Genomic DNA, 20,002 nt, shown 5'->3' on the forward strand with positions numbered 1-20,002 from the left:
AAGAGGATGCTTTTCACTTGATAACCCCAGGAAAGAGATGCTGGGTACAGGAACAGGGAAGACTGTACAGTCCCCTGTCACCTTGAGTCAGGAATATCTTGGGATGAAGGGACCTCTCCCTGAGGGCTTTTCTCACTGCAGTTCAGGATGGCCTAAGAGATATGGGAAGTACCTGTGGCCCAGGGTTATGACACCTCAAAAAGAGGTCTAGACACTTCCAAGAGGATCTTAAGTAGATAAGAACCAAAGTATAAAGAATAAAAAGCATTATCCTTGTTTCCTTGTCTATGTAAAGCATATTTCATCTTTCTGTGAAAGAGTAAAAGTTATACTCCCTTTTCTTTTCTTTATTTGAGCTTTTGCACCATATCTGGCTGTGCTCAGGGCTTACTCCAGGCTCTGCACTCAGGGATCACTCCTGACAGGGTTCAAGGGACCATATGGGTGCAGGAGATTAAACCTGGGTCTGCTGTGTGTGCAAGATAAGAGCCCTACTTGCTAGTCTATCTCTTTGGCCCTGCCTTCTTTCCTGTTCTATGAACCCAGAATAAGATAGGAAACCTTTTCCAGACAGTAGCACTGGGATCCCCTTGCATAACCACTAGAATAAGGCTCTCAGCCTTCCCACCATTTCCTAGTGGGGCTGTGGTTGTGGTCCCCAAATAGAAAACAACCCTTTTCTCGTTTCACTCAAGTGAGAGAAGGAATCTGGAGTTCCAAGCTCTGTCGACGATCAAGAATCAGGGATGCTGTCTAGTTTGCCAAGTCCTCGAAAATCAGATGAGCCGGACATGTAATGCGATTTAGAGACGACCGCTGGACTAGAGCTGTTACCGACTAGATTCTATGGGACATCAAAAGACCGCATGGCCACCCACCTACGAGATAGTCAGACTTCTTCGTCAAAACCCTGAACGAATGGTTTGAGGCTCTTTGTGTTCCTGGAGCAAGCATATACCATTGGGCTACACTAGCACACGACTGAGACAAATGGAGACATACTGGTGCCCGCTCGAGCCAATTGAAGATCAACAAGTGATACAAAGGATGACAAGTAATACAGTGATTTCTTGTTAGGCTGTCCTATGTGTCAAATGGTGTTTAGATTGATGCCAGGTGACACTGTCTCTTTCCCCATCTCTCCACATGGCATTGTCTCTAGGTGTCTCTGAGGTGACAGTATCCCCCCTGGTTGAGAATCAGTGGGTCAGGCTGGGTCAACCTCCTTGGGCTGGTCCTTGACCTTTCAGTGGCCAAAGTTCCACTTACATACAGTGGGGAGATACAGGAGCAGAGTGAGGAGAAGCCGGATGCACTGCAAGCTTGGTGCATTACCAGTGTGCTTAGTGGTGACTTGCTTGAACCCACAACAGCAAGTTTAGGGCCTGTGGCTATCTGTCTGCTGAGACATCTTGTTCCATGCCATGGGAAAGGCGGCACCAGAAGCCACGGCAGTGAAGCAAATGAGTTCCTCAAGGTTTGGAACCTTGTTTGATTTTTCTTCTAAGGACACGGGACAGGAATGTGCTGAGAGGCATAGCTCGGTTCTACCCTCACACTTCAGAGAGTAGCACCTGCCAGGGGATGCTCCGTGTCTAGACTGTCCAGAGATGCTCCGCTAGAAAGACGATGAAAGAAGCCCTTCCCCAGAAACCTAGCCATCATGTCTGGTGGCAGAGAGAGTGTTCGTTCTGGAAGAAACTTATGTATCAGGAGATAAAATGTTCATGCACTCTGCCAGAGAGCCTGTATTTCCTATATCTCTGTGACTCAATACCTCTCTTCCTCTCTGAAGAAAGGCCGTCACACCGCAATGCTTCTGGGACATGCAGCAGGGAGGAATCGAGCCTTTTACACCCCGTGCGCGACATCCTCCCACACAACGAGATGAAATGTTACAGCTGTCACCGTAAGGGACTCGCTGCCCGGCAGTCTTCTTGCAGCAGTTTATTAGAGGTTGGAGGAACTGTCGGCTCTTCGGCCCTGCACATAAAATTTCAGCTGAATGCATAATGAGAGTAGGAAGAGTTGAAGGCTGCAAGCTAGGGGAATGCCTCTGTGTAGGACAGACCTGCTCGCTCTAGGTGACTAGAGGGTCCTGAGGCACAGAGGCAAGGTGACAAGTCACACACCCTATCTCCTGGGGAGGGTGGCACGGCAGGTACCACTTTACAAAGAGCCTTTTGCCCAATGTCATTACCATCCCTGTCCTCACAGAGAGGCAGGGGTCCTTCCGTGGAGCCCTCACTGTCTCGCCTACTGTTGGATTCTCAAATGCAACAGCAGAGTTTTCGGGGCTTAGTTGGGTCAGGGAAGGATCGTTCTCCTGGTACCTTTCTTTGGTCTCAGGCACGTGAAGCATTTCTCCAGTGCTGCTCTGCACCCATGCTGAGGACCCGCAGTGATCACCCTCCTCCCGGCTGGCTGGACTCTCTTCCGCCCTTGGCCAGCAAACGGGCTGCTGCTCCCCGAGCTTCAGTGAAATGTCTCGGCGCATCCACAGCCGTCCCCAATGTGCCATGTACTCTCTCGTGTCGGGCATTTTCAAATAGCTGCTTCTTACCTGGGAACTTTCTGTCTAGACACATTCTTCCACGTCTAGATCAAGACCCAATTTTTTCCAGGAAGCCTGTGTTGGCGATGCAGTCTGACAGCGATCTCTCCTCTGAGTGCTGTGTGCTCTGTACTGTTCAGAAGAACCCACATTTGGCCTTAGAAATGATGTTTATTGGGGCTGGGGAGAGAGCTCCATGGGCTGGGTGCATGGTTTGCATACAGGAGGCCTGGGTTTGACTCTTGATGTCTCGTAGTCCCCCTAGCACAGTCCCATGACCCCTGAGTACCACCAGGTACAGCTCAAATCCCTCACACAACATTTATCTGTTTTACATTTTTCTGTTCATATTGCAAACATTGTGTCTCATATTGCAAACACTGTGCCTTATACTTCCTTGTATAACACACCTAGACCATTGTGTCTTATATTGTGAATGTGTCTTATACGTCCTTGAATAACACACTAGACCAGGATATTATAAGGGTTTAATATTGTTTGCTTTGTAAAATGACCTTCAGAGATACTGGTAGAACCTTGCTTAGAGTGTATTCTGTGTATTCTGTGTGTGTGTGTATGTGTGTGTGTGTGTGTGTTGGGAGAGGGTTGCTATTTTTGTATGTCTCTGTGTGTATCTATGTGCGACTGCACATATCTGTTTTTAAGTGTCACATGTGTGTATCTTTATGCGTGTATCTGATCTTCATATGTGGCATTGTGGGGTCTCTTTGAGTGTATATCTATGTGGCTATATGTTATCTGTGTCTATGCAACTTTGTGTGTATGTGTGTATCTGCTCTCTGTGTGTGTGTTTGTAAGGGGAAGCCATTTCCTATTTCAGGTGTCAGAAAGACAATTGTGGGGTTAGATAAGAATCTAATCAATCTTGCATCTCCTGGATGAAGCTGAATCGGTGAATACCAAGCAAATGATGATTTAGAGAAGGAATGCAAAAAAGGCATTAGTGGGATGTAGGCTCCCTCTCACCTTACCTTGGCCGGCAATAGTAAGTAGGATAGATCTCTGTATCTGTGTGTGTGTGTATGTGTGTATGTGTGTGTGTGTGTGTGTGTGTGTGTGTGTGTGTGTGCGCACATGCACTGCATTTCATCCTACTTGAGACAGCAGAAGGAGCTGGGATGGGACACCATCACTGGTGATCTCTTTCCCAGATCAGCTGCCTCCCCTAACTTCACATGCTCCTCTCCCCTATGGAGAGGTTTGCCGTGATCCAGCTCTGTCAGGCCGGGGAATGTTGTGATTCCGGGAGAGGCTGCAGATGGTCAGCTGTGTCCCCAGACACAAGTTGTCAGTTTCCAGTTCACTTATAACCTACCCCATATTTTCATCTCCATCTGTCTGACGTTGTTGAATCTTTCTCAGTTGGTCGTGGACTCTGAGCAGGGATCGAGCTGCTGGAAGCAATCACTCTGCTTATAGGGAGAGCGAGTGCAGGAAAATGAATCGTGGCTGGGCTTATGATGTTCCTGCATCCTTGCCTGTGCCCTTCGCCCACGCCATTCTGAAGGGCATCTCCTGGTAGGGATTGGGGGCTGGAGCGGCCAGGATGAACCGGAGCAAAGCAGATGACAGTGGGTTTCACAGAGAAGAAGAAAGGGACAAACTTTCTGAGTATCCCAGTTTGCGAATTGACCTCCAGTCTTGCCAGCTGCATATTTGTCAGGGATGCTGAGTATCACTTAGAATTTAGGTGAAGGTGGTTGAAGAAGATCAGGGTATGAACTTAGTTTTGCAATTGTCTAGGATTTGAATAAAAGGGTTATCGGATTGTGCTCTCATGCCTTGACAGTTTTGGACTTTGTTGATTAGAGGATGTGTTCATGTCAGAGTCAGCTAATTGGGACAGATAAAAACAACAACAGCAACAACAACTCCCTTTCAAGCTCAACTTTTTTTTTTCCTTTTTGGGTCACACCCGGTGATGCACAGGGGTTACTCCTGGCTCATGCACACAGGAATCACTCCTGGCAGTGCTCAGGAGACCATATGGGATGCTAGGAATCGAACCTGGGTCGACTGCGTGCAAGGCAAATGCCCTAGCCCGCTGTGCTATTGCTCCAGCTCCTCAAGCTCAACTTTTAAGATGCAGACCACCAATTTGGGGTGTACATGTTGTCCCTATTCCCTCCCCTGTTGAGACATCATCTTCCATGTCTCTGAGACTATTGGGAAACACTCTCAGCGCCTGCTGTAGATGAATGACAATAACCCATCCTTTACCTGCTTTCCTTCTGTTGCCCATTTCTTACTGCAGAACCCACATAAAGGCTCTTGCCCACATGTCCCACTGGCTCCCTCTGCTTCCTGCTTCTCCATGCCTGTCCCCAACCACCCACACATGGCATGGCATGTCCTCTCCTCTGGTATCTGTGAATATACCATGCTATCTTTCCAATGGCATCGTGTCTTGATCTGTTGGCCTCACCATACATACAGAATAACAAAACTTACCTTAAAAAAACAGTTTAGGGGACCCAAGAGATAGTACAGCAGAAGGGCGCTTGCCTTGCATGTGCTGATCTGAGTTTGATCCATGGAATCTCATGTGGTCCTCTGAGCCTACCAGAAATGATTCTTGAGTACATAGCCAGAAGTAACCTCCGAGCATTTCCAGGTGTGGCCCCAAAACAAACAAAAGCAATTTACAATTACTAACCCAGAAGAAAAATTAAAAAATAACAGCAGCTAAATCAAGAAACCTCCCTTTTTGCTTAGTTCCTCTGCAAGTCCCTAATGTGTGCTAGTTTATTCGATCTTCACACGCTTCAAAGTCCTTCTGCTAGCGGGTGCATTTTTCAAATGAAGAAATGGCTGGGATCTGGAGGTGAGATGTGTTTCCTTAGGTGATACTTCCGGGGGCGGGGGAAGAAGATGGAACACATTTTCTGAAAAAAGGGGGAATGGTGACAGTGGTTGCACCCTGGCTCCAGAGCAAAGACTTTTATATTTATCAGGAAAATTGAAAATCACTGTACCATCTTCATGCTGCAGATAAGCCATCTGGCTTTTGCACATGAAAGATGTGTGTACTTTTAAAAAAAATGGTAATGAAAACCAACGAATTGGCCGGATTCCCGTCAAAAGTCTTCTGTTTATCAACTAAAGACAGGCCCAAGCTTTCCCAAATCCCTGCCTATTTCAGACTCCTGTTCTCACACCCCCCGCACTCAGGAGATAGCTGGAAGAACTGAAGCACATCAAGTGCTTCCTGTGCAACAGTTTCTCATTGTCTTGCTGCGCTTCTATTGCCTCAAAGCTCCAGGGAGTGATTTGTGGAAAACCCCCAATCCATTCTGCAGTTCAAAGTCATCTGTAATGCCTGCCTAGTTGAGGGAAGCTATGAACTAAATTGCACAAAAAAGCGATTTCCATAAACTCTAGCTTTGTTTAAGTCATGTCAAAACAAGAGTTGAAAATTCAAGTTCAGTCGCTCCCCTGCCTCCTTTCCTTTTCCATTTTGCTAGAGGAGAAATAGTGCCTTTGCTCTGCTGCCAGATCCCTCGTAACTTAAAATCAATGGGCTTCAGACTGATTAATGTGTTTGGTGTCCATATCCAAGGCTTTCTGGATCCATCTGAGCGAAATAATGTACTTCAAACAGCACCCCAGAAGGGGAGGTGTCCTGGTTTTCAAAGGCAGCGTGAGCTAATGTTTACTGATGATTATGCAGCAGGCTCTATAGAAGCGATCTTGGCTGAAGGTCGCTTGACCCAACCTGCTACAGCCAGCTAAGTTTGCCTGTCTCGTTGATTAAACACTTCTTCCTTCTGGAAATCCTACTTCAGCTTTTGTTTACTTGGAAGTTTAGAGACAAATCTTTCATTCCAAAATTCCTGTTTGAGGCCTACAGAGTCTGGACAAAGAGACATTTTGCAATAACTTCTATGTTGTTCTTCTTCCGAGGACCACCCTGTCAGGGATGTGCCTCCTCCGAGTCTCCTGTGGAATTCACAGGTACAGATGCCGGGCAGAGAGAAAGGTTGCTGCCGGTGATAGGTTGATGAGGAGGACTCTGTCTTTGGGAGTAAGGCCCCAAGCCCCCATCTCTAGAGCTGACCACGATAGGCTGGAGCTCTGTGTATTTTCCGTGTGGATCATTTAAAAACACTAAAGTATATGTGCTTGAGCATCTACTCTACACGCAGTAAGCGCAAACTTATCTGCTCAAATGTAAGCACATTCGTGTGGTTGGACCTCATTTCATAGCAACTGCTCTCATTACCTGTTGGAAAAGAGAAAGTTTAATCATCCGTTTCTTCCTGGGAGTTTTAGTGCTGCTTTAGTGCTGAAATCCCAGGTTCAGAGGAATCTTGTCTTGTGCACCCGACTGGGAGAGCAGGTCGGAGCCCCTGGGCTTGGTGTTCTTTAGCTAATCTGGTCCAGGTGGCTGGAGAGCTGGTGCAGAGGCAGGCACAGTGCCTCCTTGCATGTAGCCGCCTTTGTTCCATCCCCAGGACGAGACACAGTCCCCTGAGCGTGTCCTCTAGATTTGGCCCAGCTCCCCCCTGTTGTGAGTCAGTCATTGATTCATCGTGTCCAACATTGAATCTACCTAGTCCCCAGACCGCCCTTTGAAGCACTGAGAAGTTGGATGATGTCCTCCAACTCTATTTATAGAGTTCCTTGACTCACTCTTTACTCACCATTTTGGAAATGGGTGGGTCTCACATGCAGTGCTCAGAGGGCCTGGGAGACTCAGCCAGCCAAGACAGACAGTCAATGTCAGGACCTGGCCATGCAGGCTGCTTAGGGCCTGGTCCTGGAGCTACTAAGCTCCCCTCCACCCCCACCTCTACAGTGCTGGGTAGAGGGCACGGGGGGCCAGGGATGAAGCTCGGGACCTTTCTTATGTATGTGAGCCCACCCTGGGCTCTCTCCTCTGCATCTGCGCTCATCTATTACACTCTGCACCTGTCTCTGTACCAGTCGCTCTGCCAGGCCTGGGGTTGGGGTGGAGACAAGACAACCAGCCAGAATATCAAGTCACTGCTGTCCTGTCCGCTTGTTGGACGAAACTGCTTATCATATGAAGGAAGAGGGTCTGGAACTGAATCTCTCCCTGAGTTTGCAGACACGGTGATAGCTTCGAGGTGCCCACGGCCTCTGAGTAGCGGCGGCACTGCTAAGGACTCTGTGTGGAGAGGGTGGGCACAGTAAGCACTCTGGGAATTCCTTTGATGTGTCAGATGGGTCTTGTAGAATGGCATTGCTTGCCAGCTAGGCCCCAGCTGTTACAGTTAACCTTCAAAGGTGAAATCCAGGAGGGCCAGTCGAAGGCGGCTAAGACCCACTCTGGTCTGGGTGGACACAGACATTGATCTTCCCTTCGTTCCACTCCCTGGGTATTGCTGCCTGGTGAAAGCGTTGCCAGGGGGCATCCACACAGGCTCCGGGAGAGTCTTGGTACCCAACACTCGGAAAGCCAGAGAAGTCCCTCGATACTTCTTCCCCTAACCCTGTTCTTTCAGAGACCTCCTGTGACCTTCTGATACTGCGGGCTGCAATCCTCTAGCTGGGGTGTGAAATGGCTCACAGGACAAGTAGGGAGCAGCTTAGGGCCCGTAGGTTTTATTATATTTTTATTTTACTTTTTGTTCTTGTTTTGTTCGAGGGGACACCAGTAACGTCTCTCATTGAGAGACTTGTTACTGTTTTTGGCATATAGCACAGCGGTTGGGCATTGGCCTTTCATGTGGCTGACCCATGTTCAATTCCTCCACCCCTCTTGGAGAGCACGGCAAGCTACCGAGAGTATTGAGCCCGAGTGGCAGAGCCTGGCAAGCTACCGGTGCATATTGGATATGCCAAAAACAGGAACAATAAGTCTCTCAGTGAGAGACGTTACTGGTGCCCACTCGAACAAATCGATGAGCAACGGGATAACAGTGTTTTTGTTCTATGAGATACACAGTTACAAAGTTGTTCATGATTGGGTTTCAGTCATACAACGTTCCAACATCTTTTCCTTCACCAGTGTACATTTCCCACGACCAATGTCTCCAGTTTCCCTCCCCCTCCCCAACCAGCCACCAGCCTCTATGGCAAACACTTTCCTCTCTCTCTCTCTCTCTCTCTCTCTCTCTCTCTCTCTCTCTCTCTCTCTCTCTCTCTCTCTCTCTCTCTCTCCCCTTTGGGGAATTGTGGTTTTCAATACAGATACTGAAAGGTCATCGTGTATATCCCTTTAACAACTTTCAGCACTCAGTTCTTGTCGAGAGTGATCATTTCTAGCTATTATTATATACTGGTCCCTTCTCTATCTTAATCGCCAGGACTATAGGCTTTAGATGCACGGGGTTTTCTCAGACTTGGAGGTAAAGTGAAACATTCTTCTGGGTGTTTACTTTTATGAACCATGTGGAATAAATAGTGTTTCATGCCTTAGTATTAAAGAGTTAAAGTTTAAGGAGTATAGAACCAGACTGAAGTAATAAAAGCATAGAGTACTAAAAGCCTCTGTAATTTTTTTTCTTTTGTCATATGGGTCACCAAGAATGTGGAATCTATTTTGTACAGACAAGCTACTTTTAATCAAAAATCGTAAAGCACTGTGAGTGATCAAACATATGATTACAATTTTCTAAATGGATTTTGGTTGCCAGTTTTTGAGAGCAATTTTTGAATGTCTATATCATAGTACAAGCTTGAATTAAACTTTTTTAATACTTTGTAATCATTGTAGTTTGATCTCTAGCATTATGCAAATTACCATCTAATAAAACTCTCCTTGAACAAGAATACTGAGTTGATTTTAAATGCCTAATTATTGCTCTGATTATTCTGCAAGTGCATAGGGTATGTTCTGCTTTAAAGGTAAAGCCTGGCAAAGTTACCCCTGGTTTGCTGTTCAAATTGCTTAGATCAGAGTCATTAAAAAACATATGAGCAAAAGATACAAATCACAGTTTAAAAGGGTACTGCTTTTCTTCTCCTATCTTAAGTATTTAGAGATAAGTGTTTACTCTCAAGTTTTAATACAGGTCACTCACATCCTGGTTCTAGGTGTGAAATCTCGATGATACTCCATATCCTTGTTTAAGGCACAGATTTCCTTTACTATTTGGTCTCCTCTCTCTCTCCCTCTCTCTCTTTCTCTCTCTCTGTGTCTTTGTCTCTCTCTGTCTCGTCTCTCTGTCTTTGTCTCTCTCTTTCTCTCCCATTCTCTCTCTCTCCAAAGTCTCTTTAGAATTAACGTTGTCCCTCAAAAAAGCTATTTTGCTTTACTGAAAAAACAGACAAAACTCCAAATGTTTAAAGTAGCTGTTGCAGTCAATTTCAACCACCAGTTCAACTGGCCAGCCCGTTAGACTGGCATTCTGAAGCTTCACTCTAGGAAACTATCGTTATTCCCCAAGACGATAATGTGATTTCCAAGTGCAAAATAATGAACATGTTTCTGTGATTTTGAGTTGGCTCCATGGAGGAAAGCAGATTAGTTTGCTGCCTTCTCTCAGCGTGTCTTTGGGAAGAAATTGTCTGAATGGATTAATCCTTTTAAGTCTTCTAGATGTTTCCATCAGGTGACATTGACACATAGGATTTGGGTTCTTTTCTTTCTTTTGTGTAAAGATTTTTATATTCTTTGAAGTATCCTATGGTTTGTGATTGCTGTCATTGCTAGAAGAGAGAAATTCAATCAATAAGATACATCTTAACATTTTTCCATTCTAAACTAGTGTTTTGTTGTAATTTTGTGCTTCATATTGAGTTTTAAGTGACAGTGCTATTATGTAAAAAAAAGTAAGCATTCGACAATTATAAAGAACTAATTTAGATTAAAACTCCAAGACAGAATTATTATTTGAAACTCACATTATGGATATTTTTCCTTTAGTGGATTTTGCAATTTGTGAACAAGCAACATTTCAATACTCATTTTCTCAGTAAGAGATGATAAAGCATATGAAATGTGTTAGAACCCAGGAGACTATATTTCTCATATTTTAAATGTGGGTGTTTTATTTATAGGTAATCAAAGAAGATGTTTATTTCCACAGAGGGGTGTGGTAGATTGGATTTAAAATCTATTTTTAAGAATCAACTAGGAAAAAATCACTAGGAAGTACATTGGGGAGAAGATGCATATTTGTAAAGAACAAATGTTAAGAATTATTTCTAATGATTAAAATCACCACTTGTCCAACAGAGATTTGAAGTCATTCAAAGTAGTTCTGCTCTTGGGTTTTTATTATTTTTTGTTTGCTTTTGGGCTACACCTGGGGATGGTCAGGGGCTACTTCTGACTCTGCACTCAGGAATTATTCCTGGTGGTGCTCCGGGGGCCATATGGGATGCCTGGGATAGAACCCCGGTAGCCCCATGCAAGGCAAACACCCTACCCACTGTGCTGTCTCTCCAGCCCCAAGTTTCCATTACTTTGTGTGTGCATGTATGTATGTGTATGAGTATGTGCATGTGCATGTGTGGGACTAGCTCAGGTCAGAGCTGCCGTGTGGTGCAGGAGATCACTGTGAGCACAGACTCTCAGCAAAGGCAGCCTGGTTCCGAGCAACTGCATAAAAGGGGGCACTGCTCTGGAACCCATAAAAATCTGACACTGAATCCAGAGCTGACACGTAGGGATGATATGAGTTTGGGCAACGCCTTAATGTCTCCTGTACTGGGCACAAACAACACATTTTAGATCTTCTGCAGATAAAGCGGGTTCTGTGATGCAGCCACTTGTGTCCTGTACACGGGACCTGTCTCCAGTGCATGAGAGCTCTGAGCCCAGGGTCCTGTGGAACCAGAGCCCAGGGTCCTTCCAGAATCACCGGCCATCTCCAAGTACAGCCCAGATGCCTTCAGAGCCTCCTGGCTGGTGGGGGGCTGAGACTGCTCTTTTAGTGAGCGTTTGGGACTGACATCTGGATCATATGATTAAAGTCCCCTGACCGGAACCAAACAAAAGCTCAGTGCTGGGGTGACAGCAGGACAAGAATAAGGGTGGAGAGGTGAGAGGCCACTGTAAGGGACAGTGTTGGTTCGATAGGTTTTAGCAGTGGTCATTAATCACTCCATGTGGCCGGCAGTTATCACATGGAAATGGACAGGTGGGCCATAAAAGGGGGCAGGAACTTGGGAACTGGTCAGTGGGAAGGGCCATCCAACTACAACGCCTGAACAGACACTTTGGTAGGCAGACCTCTGACATCTGACCTCAGAGGGGAGTTGGCCCTAGATCAGCTGCAGTCAGGGAAGTCACCTGGAGTCCCTCATGAGTCTCCCTGAAAGGACTGAGACTTGTCCCTCAAACCGGAAGTCTGGGGTCACCCTGAGCAGTAGGAGGTGGCTGGGCAACTGCAGAAGCTGGAAGCGGAAACAGGAAGCAGGAAGCGGAAGCAGCACCCAGAAAGGCAGGTAGAGGGGTGGTGTCACCCTCAGGAAGCCAGCCACCCTCAGGGTAGCATAGTTATTCACCCAGCAGAAGTGACTCTGTGACACTTGGCTTCCTGGTTCTAAGAGTATGATGACTTACAGATCCGAGTGACTAGTGTGCAGCATCTGAGTGAGGCACCAGCCCCCGTGGGACTCAGGCTGGGTCATCACAGGACCCCCACATCATTTGGAGAGTGAACGGCCAGAAATCAGTCACAGAAGCAAAGCCCCAAAGTAGACACAGACAAGAAGATGCAGACATGGATGAAAGCTCTACCAGTACTTTCCTGGTGGAATATATGTTCTCTCCTGAAACTCCTTTTTAAAAGCCGCTCTGTAAGGGCGAAATTGATGCCAGGACAGGCAGCAGAAAAGAGAAAAATCAAGTAGGCCTCGGGTTCAGTTCCTGGAACTAAAACAGTCTCAGTGTCCCAGCAATTAAACAACGTGTAACTGGCCAACCTGAACCACCGGGGAAAGTTCCTGGGCGCAGCAAGTGGGCTCAATCAATCAATCGATTGATCAATCAATCAATCACTCAATCACATGCCCCAGAAGCTGCCTTTTGTTAACCCTAAAAGAATGAGTAGTCTCTGTAACCATAAACTGCTGGTGGAAACTATTGCTTACCACTGCTACCCTAGATGTCGTTGCCAAAACACCTCTGTTTGATAACTGAGGTTTCTTTCTGAAACAATAAGGCATGTACTGCTTATGTAATCAAAGCCGATATTAACTGCTTGCTGCCTGAAGTCGGGGTCTCTATCAAGAGACCACTCTGGGGGTGAGATAGTTGGCCCCAGTATACTGGAATAAAATTCCTATAGCTTTTGCATTATCGGTTCGTGTCTTTGTTCATCTCACTACTTGGGAACTCATAGTCCCGAGCATAACAGCTCTACAAATTAGTTGGTGTTGGATTCATGGCGGACCACTGCAGTCATTAAGGAAATGGAAGCAACTGGGAGCAACTGCCTTCCTGTGTGCTTGCAGCTATTTTTGAATAAGGACTACAGTATGCTTGAATTTCGTAAAATAAATATGACTCAGTTGTCTAGAGTGACATGCCTTGTTCTCCCCTTTCATTTCTCTTTTTTTCTTTTCCTCTGTTCAATAATAGATTGCTTATTTAGTTGTTATTTGGGGATTAATAAGGAGTTAGAAGTTAAAAAGAAACTTTATCTTCCTGAATAAATGATGTTATAAATGGGAAAAGACCATTGAAAGAGAAGGGCACAAAAAGAAAACATGGCCTTAAAGACTGAATCTGTGCTTATGTGATTTGTTGAATCCATGAGGGACACAAATATCTTATAAATATTGTATCTGTAATCAGCTTGTAGGTTTGTCTCAATTTTTGGCTATATTTTTCATATTCATAATTTTTCACTCCCCATTTAAGATCCATTTAGATTTTCTTGAGCAAGAACTATATATCCTATATTAAGCCAAAACAAGAACACCTTTCAGAGTGAACTGGAGTAAGCTATGCTACTATATAAATAGCAGGGAGAGCTAGCTATCAGGCAATTTTTGTATGGCAGGATTTTAATTATATATTGAAGAATCTATAGCATATTTACTACAATGAACATTTTAGTAACCAATCAAAAGCTTTGCTTTCACAAATTATTTAGGGTGATTCGTTTGATTTCCTTGTCTTTAAGATGAGCTTCTTATTTTGTCCTTTAAATCATTTTTTCCAATTGTTAAAAAAATCAATGCCTTTTTAGAAATGTACATCATAGCTTAGGAAACCTTTTTCTCTTCAAGTTTCTCAGTGGTTCAGTCCACTTCCCTCATACAAAGTTTTCTATTAATTAACTTTGTACTTGGTAGGAAGGACACTTGAAAAGAATGGGCACCAGTTTCAAGAAAATATAAATTCCAAATTATACAGAATGAATTCCCAGAACAGCTTGTAATCGTAACCATTCCCAAAGCGGTGCTGAGGTTGTTTTGAGAACTTGCTCTGGCATTTATGATAAATTCAGGCTAGGGTGATATTTTCTGAATGCACATTCAAATACTTGTACTTAAATCAAGAGCCTAATAAAGAAAATGTCAATTAATTCTAAAAGAAATTATCATTTCAATAGTCTGTTGCTTTTATATAAAAAAGAAAGCTGTATTGTTCCTCTCAAAGAAAAAGGCTGAGAAGATAATCAGACAATGGTAGAATGCCAATACATTACTGGGAAAGAAAAGGGACATCGTGACTTCTAAAATTCATAAACTAAAGATCAGCACAGAGAACTAAACTCATTGCTAGAGGGAAGTAAGATGACTAGCAACGTTGATAGGGAGCAGTTAAAGTTTTTCAGGATATTCCTTGTGTTTATTCAGAATACCAGAAACACATTTCACGCTCCTTTCATCTTTAATATGGCCAGTAAAAATTCATTGTGCTAATATATGCCTAATTCAGTATGCATCACTGTATCACTGTCATTCCATTGTTCGGTGATTTACTCAGGCAGGCACCAGTAACGTCTCTATTACACTCAACCCTGAGATTTTAGCAGTCTCTCCTTACTTGCCTTTCCCAACGATTGGAGGCTCTTTCAGGGTCAGGGGAATGAGACCTATTGTTACCGTTTTTGGCATATTGAATATGCCACGGGTAGTTTGCCAGGCTCTGCCATGCGGGCGAGATACTCTCCGTAGCTTGCTGGGCTCTCTGAGAAGTATGCATATATCTTTTACTGTATTTGGAATATGAATATGCTATGCAGGTAATAGACTGTTGGTAGCTACCAAGATAAATATAGACAATCTAAAACTTTGTTCCCTTTCTCTATATTATCTTTTTATTTTTAAATTTTAATGTAGGAGCATTGCTATTTATTCAGCCATTGATTAAGCTGATTGAATTGGGAATGAACTCCACTATTCAATTCAGTATGTACACATCAATAAGCCAAATTCAAGGTTGTAATTTGATATAAATTATGTTTTAGTTGCTGTTGCTTTTGTTAAGAGTCAACTCCTTGACGTTCAGGGGTCAGAGCCAATAAAGAGACATAAAAGCTAGACAGGAAGAGATGAAAATACCAGCATTACGACTTAGCAAACTAGGGGGGGGTGAAAGTGTCTAGTTTCATTCGTTTGCATGTGGCCATGCAATACCATTTATTAAAACTCCTTTCACATAATTTTTTCTGGCATTTTTGTCATATACTAGTTGTTCACAAATGTGTGATGTATTTCTGGGCTCTCAATTCTCTTCCATTAATCTTCATTGTGGGAGCTCTTCCCCATAGCAAAAACCCAACCAGGTTAGTCCATTCCCCTGGGCAAAATAGCCTAGGTATAATTGGGCAGAAAATGCACCCAGGAAAGAACAGAGTGAAACAGTTTAGGGTTTCATTCTGTTTTTTTTTTAATAAATAATTTAATAAAACCTAGGGTTTCACTTGTTTCTTCTAGACCTAGAGAAAAATCGGAAAAGAAACTCTTGACTCCTGTGTTTCTTAAGGTGCCTGGTGACTGGCTGTGTGAAATATCCGCCCTGTTCTTCCTGTGCCTATTATATGTTGATGGCTTACTAATCATGTATTCCTGCCATTTACTGTAGTATGATGGACCTTGGCGAGGATTAAGCCAAGTGAAGTAAGTCAGAGGAAGACAACTGTACAGTACTGGGTGAAAACCACTGTTGTTTTGTTTTTTAATTGGAGATTAAAATGGAGTACATATAAACGCGAAAGTATCCAGCTTTATCCTGAAACAGATACAATGTTACAAATCAAAGTTGCCTGGAGGAAAAATGCCACAAAGCCCAGTGTGACAAGTGGTTGTGTGTGGTTTTCAGGGGATGCTCATTTCTCCTCTATGAGCAGAGCATGCTCTGCCCTTGAGTGCCTCTCCTTGCAGGGGCCTGTGGCTCCCGGCTAGAGATGCTCAGGATTGAATGTTCCTGGCCCTGGTCCAGCACCAGAGAAGGGGAAGGAGAGTGGGGTGCTTCCTCCTAGTGGAGAGTTCGAGTGGGTGCAAGAGGCACAGGAGACTTCTATTAGGGAACGTCATCTTTAATTTTCACCCTGATGAAAACGATTCGCTTCATCCATATCAAATTATAAGTTGCAATTTAATTTATAAATTCATATATTAAAATGCCACAAAATATGCTATAATTTTTGTTCATACCAGTGTTTTGGGTTTCATGACATGTATCTGGAATACCATGGTCTTGACCTCAACGTTTCCTTGCTCTAATTAGGATAAAAATGCAGTGGTTGGTTTGTGGAAGCAAGAAGCAGATCTCCACCCTCCCCTCTCGTCCCAAACCTTCTCACTTTGAAGTATCTGCCACCACAACACCTGAGCAAAGGTCGTGTCAGCTGAGAAGCTGGTAATAGAATGTGGGCACAGCTTGACATTCAGCGCTGCCTTTAGCGGCTCCGTGGCTTTTATAGAGGTCACTGAACTTCTTCCTCCCAGAGGGTCCAGAGCAAAATTCAGTACGCTGTAACTTCTCTTACACTTTCGGGGTCTTTAAATGAGATTTATGCCTTTAAAATGCACTGAAAGTGCTAACATTACCCATTATTTAGCTGCATTTGCACAGAGTATGAATACAAAAATCATTACATAATTTACTTGTAAATGGAAAATGAATGGTCATGAACTGAATGCCATTTGGAAAGAGTCTTGCTTTCTAGCAAAATTTTGTCATCAGAAATGTACCATTATCTTGTTCTTTACTTTTGTATATTCTGGGTTGAGTTCTGATGGCTCTGGACTAATACTTATTTATGTGTGTACCTTGAGTGCACAGGAGGCTTGTGGAGATTTCTTCACCAAATCTTGTCTTTACTCTGCCCAGCCGCAACTGTCTCTGCCGCCCCTCAGAGCCTGACTTTATTTGCAGGGGATCAAGTGCTCCCTTCCTCACATATCAGAAAGCGACATTCTTGCATGTCTTAAACCTGGCATCACAAACTCTTATTCTCTCGGCTCAGTAATAATTTAGAGATGTGTCTTTGGAGAATTTCTTTAAGAAATGTATCCAGCAAGCACAAGAAGATACTTTCTCGGTTCCCAGGCCCTGTCCTAGGAACTTTAGAGTTAATGATGCTCTTGTTTTCTGGTGCTAGAGATCAAACCCAGGGACTCACACAGGAAAGGTAAGTGTCTACTCCTGAGCTTTCTTCCAGGCTCTGGAATTACTGACACATTTTATCTTTAATTCAACTTTATGAGTGCAGTCTATATTTTATCTATATTTCATAGGAAATAGAAAACAATGAGCCCAACGTTACCAGCTAAAGACTGGCAGAAGCAGGAATCCCAGCCAGGGATTCTGGCTCTTGTCACTGTGCTCGTAACAGCTCCGCTTTCAACAGTTCTTGGCTACCTTCATTAAATCATGTGCAAGTTTGATCCTCTACAGCCAAGAATGGGAATTCTAGGTTTCATTGACAAGGATAAAAAATGTAACAATATGAGTTTTCCAAACTTTAGCAAACAGCAGCATCCAGAGCTCTGCCTGGAAGGCATCCAGAAAAGGAGACATTTTGGAAGGAGTTGTTGTTTTGTTTGTAGAGGAAATGAAGAAATTCCCAGCCGGGAGGATGAAGGAAAGCCAGCAATGGGATCAGGGCCCAGCCGGAGATTTGCAAAACAGCATCACTGAATTGCAGAGCACAAGAAAGCAAGGGTTTTTTGGTTGGTTGGTTGGTTTTTGTTATTTTGTCGCTCGTGTGCTCTTGTGTGTGTGTGTGTGTGTGTGTTTGTGAGTGTGATCTGTGCATAGTTCACTATCAGCTCAGAGGAAAACAGCAAAACTCGTTTGAGATGGCAAGGAGCAAGATGGAGGGAGAGTTATCAGAGGCCGAAGGGAGTATTGGAGACAGAGGGAACCGATACTGTCTTTTCTTGTCTCTGATCCCAATCTGCTACCATATTTCTCCTAGATATTGGCTTTCTAAATTTGGGGGGTGTTTATGCTTCAAGATAAAATTTGGAGGCAGCTGTGACAGTGAAATTTAAATGTAGCCCTCAGAGTTGTGCATTGATCCTGCTAAAGATGAGAACTGGAAAGTGTTGAAAGCCTGAAGCAAACACTTGATAAATGCAGAGTTTGACACTGAGCTCAGGAACAAAATAAACACCTACATCTAGAAAGCCCCGTAAGGGGTCACAAAGTAGTGTGAGGCTGATTTGTGAGTACTTGGAACATAATATTCAAACACAATGCAAGGTTATTAGGATCTGTGATAGCCCCACAACATAGCTTTTGGACTTTGAGCTTGGTAAGAATTTAATGCATATATTCCTTTGTCATAAAAATGCAGAAGATATCCAACTTGCCTTGGTTAGGGTTTGAATTTGTTAAGGATGTCGACCAACACTTGGCAAAAATAGTAGGTGATTAAATATTTGCTGAATGAATGTAAGAGTTAAAAACAATTAGTTTTCCACTGGAAAAAAATGCTACAGACTGAAAAGACCCTATTTATACTGTGTTTGTGAAAGCACGGGAAGTAAAAACATTTATCAGGCTCTACATTTGGACATCCCAGAATTGACCATCATTATTACAAATTCGTCAGAGATGTTTCATTTTCTGAATTAGGTGAAATAAACAAAAGATTGGACCTTTCAATATTATATTTACATCATAGAAATGAACCAGGAGCCCAGTGTTTCCTTCTCTGGGAAGGTATAATAGGCTGAGAAAAAAACAAAAAACAGGAAGAAAACACGTTTCTTCAGCTCCTGTTAGAGGTTCTAGCAGGGGGGTGCAGCTACTCTAGACCCTCACCCCGTCTCTGTTGGGGAGGGCTTCCCTCTTCTCGAAGGGGTGAGGAAGGAAGGGGACACCTGCTGGTCAGCCAGATCAGCAGAGTCAACCCTGGCGGTCAATAGGGTGATGGATGTTGCAGCCAATCACCCTCACCTCCCTAGAGCTTCCATTTTCTTTGTGACACTGTCACTGTCACTGTCATCCCGTTGCTCATCGATTTGTTTGAGAGGGCACCAGTAACATCTCTCATTGAGAGACTTATTGTTACTGTTTTTGGCATATCCAATACTCATGGGTAGCTTGCCAGGCTCTGCCGCGCGGGCTCGATACTCTCAGTAGCTTGCCGGGCTCTCCAAGAAGGGTGGAGGAATTGAACTCGGGTCGGCCTTGTGAAAGGTGAAAGCCCAACCTCTGTGCTATCACTCCAGCACAAGAAGGGATAAATTCTAGACAGGCACAAACATTGGGGGAAAATATCTGACCCAGAAGTGTTTCGTCTGAGGACAGAAAGAAACAGGGAATACCTTGAGAAATCCCTGCTTCTGGGATTTTTGAGATTTCTCCAGAGAAAATGGAGGCAAGAAGTTGAGCTGCCTTCTCAGAAGGAAGCCATCTGTGAACTGCATAGCTGAAGAACTTAACCCAGGTATCACTGGCTCAATTCTCCAATGCAGTTAGAATTTAGATGGGGAAGAACTGATTCGTGGGACAGAGTATAAATTCATCTGGAAGACATACCCATAAAACGTGGGGGAGCAGGCCATGTCAGGGAAAGATCTCCTCTTAAGACAGCTAGAAAGCAGGATATAGTTTATAAAAGCTGGTCCAATGTAGGGGCTGGAGTTTGCCTTACATGCTGTTGGCAGGGGTTCAATCCCTCGTACCCCATATGAAACCCCAGAGCCTATCAAGAATGGACCCAGAACACAGAGCCAGGAGGGGGTGAACCCTGAGCATCACTGTGTGTGCCTGCTTCCCTAAAACCCTTCTGATCCGTTTATTATTGGTGTATATTTGATTAGTCCAAGAACCTGCGTGATTAGGGCAGATTCCCAGAAGCCTCTGGAATGGAACTTAGGGTCCAGTAGATTTAGAACTGCCACCTGAAAAACAGCCCTGGGGTCTTCTGAACACGACTCGTGAGGCCTCTGCCCTGAGGGATGACAACATACAATAATGCACACTATCACAGAGTGATCATTGATGGGTTGAACTTGAGGTGATGATGCTCAGTGAATTCAGTCAAGAAGTGAAAGACGGGCGTGGAGTGAGCACAGCAGGTAAAGAACTTGCCTTGC

Source organism: Sorex araneus, chromosome 2, assembly GCF_027595985.1.
Source record: "Sorex araneus isolate mSorAra2 chromosome 2, mSorAra2.pri, whole genome shotgun sequence".
NCBI lineage: Eukaryota > Metazoa > Chordata > Mammalia > Eulipotyphla > Soricidae > Sorex > Sorex araneus.